Here is a 7,500-nt window from a genome sequence, read left to right on the forward strand (position 1 = left end):
ATTGTGCTTATTTACTATCAAGAATATTAAGAAAGCCATTGGTTTACGGGCGCTTATGCACTTACATACTGTTACTTTCGCCCGTAGTGGCAAAAGCTTACGGATTTCTTTTCATAAAGCAATTACATATTCTTAGTCACGTTCATCTTGAATTCCCTTTAGCGCGTCGCTGGTTTCGTGCTTTATTCTGCTTCAGTGATATGACATTTTTTTCCTCTTAAATCAGTCAATTATCCAGTCAGTAAGAATGAATAGATACATAAATGATTACCATATATACAAATATTAATGTATATATATATATATATATATATATATATATATATATATATATATAAATGAATATATATATATATATATATATATATATATATATATATATATATATATACATATATACACACACACACACATATATATATATATATATATATATATATATATATATATATATATATATATACATACACACATACACACACACACACACACACACACACACACACACACACACACACACACACACACACACACACACACACACACACACACACACACACACACACGTGTGTGTGTGTGTGTGTGTGTGTGTGTGTGTGTGTGTGTATTATATGTCATACATAATACACACACGAATATTAATATTGTGTCACATTAACAAATGACGCAAAAAGAAAATCCAGGTAATCTAGCAAGTATAAAAACAAACGTGTTCTCTCTTTCTTCTCGTCACAAAGACCGGGATTATCTGCGGCCTCCTCCTCCTCCTCCTCCTCCTCCTCCTCCTCCTCCTCCTCCTCCTCCTCCTCCTCCTCCTCCTCTTCTTCCTCCTCCTCCTCCTCCTCCTCCTCCTCCTCCTCCTCCTCCTCCTCCTCCTCCTCCTCCTCCTCCTCCTCCTCCTCCTCCTCCTCCTCAGCAAACGGCGGAAAAGTCGATGATTTTTGAGGACTCTGATGAGCAAGATTATCATCCCCTTGGGTTTCATGTGGGAGGGAGAGAGGGAGGGAGGGAGGAAAGGAGGGAAGAAGGGAGGGAGGGAGGGAGGGAGGGAGGGAGGGAGGGAGGGAGGAGAGGGAGAAAAAGAGGGAGAAAGAGCGAGGGGGAGGGGGAGGAAAGAAACGAGAGAGGAGAGAAGAGAGAGAGAGACAGTCAGGTAGACAGACAGACAAAAGGAAAAGAAAGCGAAAGGGAGAGGCGACAAGGCCCTAAACGAAAGCGTCCCACGCCCTGCACCAATCCGCCCAAAATTGCTCTCATAGAAAGGAAAATCGAAAAAAACGCGTCAGTGATGATATCGACGCATAGCCATCGCATGTTTCTATAGCGATAAGCGATGACCTTTACGTTAATGCTCTGAACAGCGAATCTGAGACAATGACAAGAATTGTGTTTCATAACAAATTATTATATGTATGGGTCAAAGAGAGAAAAAAACTGAAAGAGCTAGAGAGAGAGAGAGTGCTCAAAGCCACCAGCATACCACAAACGTGCACGGGAATCCAGAGATTGTAATCTTGAGAGAGAGAGAGAGAGAGAGAGAGAGAGAGAGAGAGAGAGAGAGAGAGAGAGAGAGAGAGAGAGAGAGAGAGAGAGAGAGACGTACGTGGCTACATAAATAGATAAATAAACAGACAGACAGACAGACAGACAAAGAGAGAGAAAGTGACAGAGTTACATACATACATACATAGACAGAGAAAGCACAAAAACTCCCTTCCTGGCCGATCAAACATAACGCAGATTCATAGCCCGGAGTCGAGTACTCCTGAAGCGCGGGTCGTGCACTTCGGCCTTGCATGCCCGCCCAAGAAGCCGGTAAAGAGAGCGAGCACAAGGTCTTTTGAGAGTACAAGCGGCAAAACCATTTGAGCTCGTACCCTCTATCGATCCCTCCCCGTGTCACACACTGATTACGCGACAGATTTTGAAAAAAAGGTCATGGGCAGAGGCCCTACAGAGTAAAAAAAAAATTAGAAATTATGAGATTATGAAGGAATAAGTGAAAAACAGATAATCAGGAAAGAAGGCCAGACAAACAAAAGGTATTGCATACTCGAGAATGAATCTAACAAAAACGTCATGACTTTACTTGCAGCAGCGTCCATTACGTACGAAAATGGAAGGGAAGGGGAAAAAAAAGGAGGGAGAAAAAAGGGGAAAGGAGAAAGAACCCAAAAGGGGGAAAAGGGGGAAAAAAAACCGAGAAAAAAAAGAAAGAGAGAGAAAAGGGGAATGTAAACCAACAACACAAGGGAAAAGAAAGCGAAAGGAGGGAAAGGGGCCCCAAGAAAGGAGGAAGAAAGGAAGAAAGGAAGAAAAAGGAGAGAAAAACGTAACGTTGGCAAACATAAATGATTTAAATCCAAAAACAGCAACCAGAAAAGGAAAAAAGGAAAAAATTAAGAAGGTTAAAACAAAAAAATTTAAAATGGGAAGAGAAGTCCAAAAAACCCCCCTTCCATAAAAAAACCCAAAGTGCATCCCAAACCCAAAATTTAATTTTGAGGGGGGGGAGGGGGGAAGAAGGAAAGAGAGGAGCAAAGGGAGAGAAAGGGAAAACCCATTTGGTTTCCCCCTTTAGATTCCCGGCCCCCAGGACCGGACAGAGGAAAAAAGGAAAGGGGCAGGGGTTCCCTACAAATAAAAAAAAAAAAATTTGGGTTTAGAAAATAAGGAAAAACCCCGGATTAACCCTGGGGGGGGAAGGCCGCCCCCCAAAACCAAAGGAGCAACTTTTTTAAGAACAACCCAAACCTTTTGACTTTCCCTTCCACACCCCCCCTTGTACCAGTTCCAAAAAAGGGAAAAAAGGAAAAAGGGCGACCCCGGGAAAAAAAAATTAGTTTTTTGAGGCCCTTAAGAAAAACCCGTTAAAAAGGGAAGGAAAAACGGGGAGTCTAAATAATTCCCAAAAATTCAGACTTTCCCTTAGGGGGCCCCTTCGTAGGTTTTTGGGGGGGGAAAAGGGGTTTAAGTTAAATTAGTTTTCCCCCTTCCCTGGGTAATTGGGCCTTTAAAAACATCAATTAACGCCTCCCTTTTTCCTTTCCCCTTGTTTTTTTGGGGGGGCGATTATTTTTCTCTCTTCTTTTTTTCTCTTTTCCCCCTTTCTCTCTCTTTTCTCTCTCTTTTCTCTCTCTCCTCTTTTCTCTTTTTTTTCTCTCTCTTTTCTCTCTCTCTCCCCCCTCTCCCCCTCTCTCTTCCTTTCTTCCTCTCTCTTTTCTCTTCTCTTCTTCTCTCTCCTCCCCTTTTGGGTTTCTCTCTCTCTCTTCCTCTCTTCTTTTTCTCTCTCTTTCCCTCCCTCTCTCTCTTTTTCTCTCTCTCTTCTCCCCCTCTCATCTCTCTCTTTTGGTCTCTCTCTTTTTTTCTCTCCCTTCTCCCCTTTCTTTTCCCCTTCACTTCTCTCTCTCTCTCTCCCCTCTTTTCTCTCTCCTCCTCTCTTCTCTCTCTCTCTCTAAATCGACCTCCACCCAAATTGGGTATAAATAGGGAGCAGTTTTGGGAAAACTTTATTCGGAACTTCTCACAAAAACTGTCCATTGGCCCCGTCCTCGCCAAGGGGGTTGTGGTCGAAAACCCTTTTCTTTTTTAATTTTTTAGTTTTTTTTTTTTTTTATTCTATAGATATATACAATATAAACTTACTTCTAATCTCTATTAACCCTCAAATCTTTTACTGTTTTTTTCTTTTATCTATTTTCCTTAATGTTAGTGTAAGACATTTTTTTTGTCCTCGTTCCTCTGAGGCAGAGCAGGGATGCCCGCGCAACGAAAAGGGCCCAGCCACATCTTATCCAGGCATGACCAGTTTTTTTTGTTGTTGTTTTTTTTTCGGCAAATCTGCTGTGGCGAGGCATGAAAAAGGAATGTGAGGGCTTTTGGGCTTTTCCCCCGTTTGGGGGTGAAGACAAGGCTGAATGTCCCTTTGCTCCCCCTCTCGTTTTCCCCCTTCTCCGAAACCCCCTCTTTTTTTCATTTTCGTGCTTTCTGTGGGCTGATGTGAGTTCCTGTGACAAATTGCTTGGGGAAATGGTTTGGAAGATTCTTATATAAAAAAAAAAAAGGGCCGCTGTCCTCTTATCCAAAATCCTCTCGCACTCAATCCAGGCGGGAAATCGTCGGCGGTTTTGGGTCGACGGGGGGGGAAAGGCGAGAAGTTCCGCCCGGTCGGGGAAAGGGGGCCGGGTTTAAAACCCTAACGTCGCGGCACACCTCCCCGAGCATTTGTGCCGCCCAGGGCCCCTCACCTCGTCATGACGCATGAGACGAACCCACCCGTCTTGAAACTCTTTGCTAAATTTGGGTCGAATGATGACCCCGCAGGTGCAGGGGCTGGTGGGACCCTCAATTGACCAGCCATATCTGGGGGCATATGGCCCCCTGTAAACTCTTGTTTTTTTTTCGGGCAAAATCCTTTAATTTTTTTGGGTAGCTTTTGATACCCAATTTAAATGCCCCCTTTTTTCCCTTGCTTTTCTTTTCCCTTCTTTTCTTTTCCCTCGAAAACTTGTGTTGTTTTTAATCTCTTTTTTAATTCTGCTTTCTGTTTGGTCTCTTTTGTTCTAGCGTTTTCCCTTTCCCTGATTTGTTGTTCCCCTTTCCCCCATGCTGTCTGTGTGCCCCGTGTTTTGTAAATGTGATTGATTGAGTTATTTTTGGCTGGGGACGGTTTGGAGTTCTAAAATTCAAATTTTGGCGGCCCTTGTTTGGGTTTTAAGATACCGGACCTCCAAATCTTGGGGGCAGCTCAAGGTTGACCCCCTCTGGGTTTCTGGGGTTTGTTCCTATTTCCGGGCGAGTGCGGGGTATAAATTCCTGTTTTAAATCGCTGCTTCCGGGGGCTCACAAGTGTCCGATGTTTGGGACTGTTCCCCTCAGGAAGTTCCTTTTATTTTTTACACCGAAAATAAGGCCTTTGTAAGCTGATGCGGTTTTTTGATTTTCCCGTGCTTGTTAATTCTTCCCCCCCGCTTTTCCATTTGTTAAACCCTTGGCCCCTCACGTTTCCCTTTTTGGCCTCGGGAGGGGCCCCAAAACTGCCTCGAGGGTGTTTCTCCCCACCTGCCTTTTTTTTTTATATCCGTGTCTGGGAAAAGACCCCCTTGGCAAGGTCGAGATGTTCTGGTTTTAACGATTAAAAAAAAAAACCCGTTTTTTTATTTGCACTTGGGGGGTACCCTTGTGGGGGGCCAGGGTTTTTTAAACTATTTCCCCCCCATTTTTCAAAGGGCCCTTTTTTTTTTCCCGGCTCCTGGGAGGTCTTTCGGCGTATCAACTTGTTTGATTTTCTTTTTGGGCTGTTTTTCCCGTTGGTCTTCCCAATTTAAAGCAGCCGATTGCGTACATGGCCTTGCCCACGGGGTCCCCTTTGGGGTTTGTTCCTTCGGAGGGTCCCCATCATTTAAACTGGGGGTTTTGTTTCTAGGGTTTTTTAATTTTAAGCTTTCCCGGGTTCTTTTTTGAAACGTTTCGATCCCTATTGGGGCAAAGCTGGGGCTTTGTTTTGATGTTTTGAAATTTGGCCGGGCCTTTTGATGTTTTTAAAAGCTTCCCGGGGGGCATCCCCATCAGTCCCCCGCCTCCCCTTGGGGGCTCTTCGAATTTTTGCGCATGGCATGGAGGCATTTTCGCATCCCGTTTTGGTTGACCTACCCCAACACTTGGACTTGCCCACTCCCTTTTTTGATGCCCCTCCCCCGACAAATTCCATTAGGGTTTTTCCGTAATTCTTCTCGGGAACCTCTCCGTCCCGTTTGGGTCGCCCGGGTCGCTTATCTAAAGAAATGAACCCCTGATTTTAAAATGCCTCAAAAATTGGGAAATTCTTCCGGGGGCGACTTTTTTGCAAAATCTGGCTATTCCCTTATTTTAGATCCCCCGTTTAAATTTCCCGAATCTGCTGGTGTCAGAATGCTCTTCCTCCGTCTGCTCTAGTCCCAAAGGGTCCCGCTCCCCCCCTTTTTGGTGTTGAGTGCGTGTCTCCTATTTTTTCTCCGGTGATGCTTTCGAAGATTCGGGGCGGCGGGGGAGGGGTTTTCCCCCCGGAACCCCTTTTCCCGGGCGCGCCTCCCTTCCCGGCGGGTTTTTTTTCCCCCGGGCAGCATCTGACGTGGTCTTCGTTCAGTTTGGAGGGGTCCTGTACCCCATCAGGTGGTAGGAAACCTAACTGCCTTTGCAACTTTTGCCTTGTTTCCCTCATTTTACGAATCCTTTGTAAAAACCTGTCTATTTTCCCCTTTTTCCTTCTAATTGTCTTCCCCCTGTTTCCTGTTGGAGAGGGCCCCGCCCCCTTTTAAAAAGTCCGTCTACATCGCCCTCTTTCCATTTTTCCATCCTTCTCTTTTGGCTTTTAAAATTATCGAAATTTTTTTGGGTTTACTATGGGGTTTTTTTGGGCAGTGGGGGTGGAAGTAAATTTCTACTACTTTCAAAGGGGATTTATTGGAAAAAGTGCCAAAATTTGTGTATTCCTTTATTTGGAACTCCATCTTTCCCTTTAAAGAAATCAAAGGTCGCATTACTTTTAAGGGATTTTGCCTTGTTGTTTTGGGGAAAAATTCCCCTTTTTACTCTCTCTCCCCCTCTCTCCCCCGTCTCTTTTTTTCCCCCCCCTCTCTCTCTCTCTCTCTCCTCTCCTCAATCCCCTCTCTCTTTTCTCTCTTACTCTCCTCTCTCTCTCCCTCTCCTCTCTCTCTCTCTTCCCCTTCCTTTTCTCTTTACTCTCTCTCTCCCCTCTCCTTCTCTCTCATCTCCCCTTTTCTCATCTCCCCCTCTCTCTCCCTCTCTCTCTTAAACTTCCCCTCCTCCCCTCTTTTCTCTCCCCTCTCTCCTCTTAATTTTCTTCTCTCTCTCTCTCAATTCCCCCCCCCCCCCTCCCCTTTTCCCCCCCTCCCCCTCTCTCCTCTCTCTCTCTCCCCTTTCCTTTCCCCTCCTCCATCTCTCTTCGTCTCTCTCTCTCTCCTCTTTTCTTTTCTCTCCTCTCCTCTCTCCTCCCCTCCCCTTTTTCTTTTCTCTCTCTCCTCTCTCTCCCCTCCTCTCTCTCTCTCTCTCCTCTCTCTCCCCCCTCTTCTCTCTCTCTTTTCCCATCCTCTCTCTCTCTCCTCTTTTCTGTCTCTCTTTTCTCCCTCTCTCTCTCTCCCCCCTCTACTCTCTCTCTCCCTCTTTAATTTTTTTTTTTTTTTTTTTTTTTATTTAAAAATATAAATTTAAAATAAAATATATTTTTTTTTTTTTTTTTTTTTTTGATATTTTCTCTTCTCTCTTCCTTTTCTTCTCTCAATTTTCTCTCTCTCTTCTCTCTCCCCCTTTTTTTTTTCCCCCCCCTCCCCCTCCCCCCCTTTCCTCCCTCTCTCTCTCTCTCCTCATTTCCCCCTCTCTCATTCTTCTCTCTCTCTCCTCCTTTTCTCTCTCTCTCTCTTCATCTCTTCTCCCCTCTTCCCCTCTCTCTCTCTCTCTCTCTCTCTCTCTCTCTCTCTCTCATTCTCTCCCTCTCGATTCCTC

The 7,500-nt window shown here is 44.8% G+C and overlaps 1 protein-coding gene across 1 annotated transcript in view; it reads right to left on the reverse strand.

The window, feature by feature from the left end:
* Positions 1-7,500, reverse strand: part of LOC119598695 (flocculation protein FLO11-like) — a 93,110-nt gene that overhangs the window by 16,846 nt on the left and 68,764 nt on the right. The gene's annotated exons all lie outside the window — the stretch shown is intronic.

Source organism: Penaeus monodon, chromosome 41, assembly GCF_015228065.2.
Source record: "Penaeus monodon isolate SGIC_2016 chromosome 41, NSTDA_Pmon_1, whole genome shotgun sequence".
In the NCBI taxonomy this organism is placed as follows: Eukaryota; Metazoa; Arthropoda; class Malacostraca; order Decapoda; family Penaeidae; genus Penaeus; species Penaeus monodon.